The sequence below is a fragment of the Bremia lactucae genome, linkage group LG13, assembly GCF_004359215.1.
Source record: "Bremia lactucae strain SF5 linkage group LG13, whole genome shotgun sequence".
Classification (NCBI taxonomy): domain Eukaryota; phylum Oomycota; class Peronosporomycetes; order Peronosporales; family Peronosporaceae; genus Bremia; species Bremia lactucae.
The window spans coordinates 1,497,505-1,497,958 of NC_090622.1; positions in this window are offsets into that span (position 1 = coordinate 1,497,505).

Below are 454 nucleotides of genomic sequence, written 5' to 3' on the forward strand. Positions count from 1 at the left end.
GGTATAGACCATTATATCTATTTATTCCGCAGACTAATCAGCTGTAGGAGTAATCAAAGAGAGTTACAGATAAGATAGAGATAAGAATTCAATTACATGTTAAGTATTAGATTATAATTCAGTTAGCATTTACAAAGATAGAAAAAGAGACCCTTAATGATATTAATACAGTTTTCATTGAACCCTCTTTTAGCTAGTTACCTTAAAGAGAATTCTTCCTCTGCACGTACTAGTGTACGTGAAATAACGTAAGGCACCACTCGCAACTGAAGCAGTGCGAAGTGGACTTGTACTGAAGCAGTACAACTCGTAGTGCCCCGTTACAGATATCGTAATATCGATATCGATAGGCTTAGAGTAGTACAACGAGACGAACTAAGGAACTAGCTAGATGATAATTTACTTTTCATTTTACCTTCTTCAAAGCGTTTCCACCTTCAATCGTCCTTGGCTG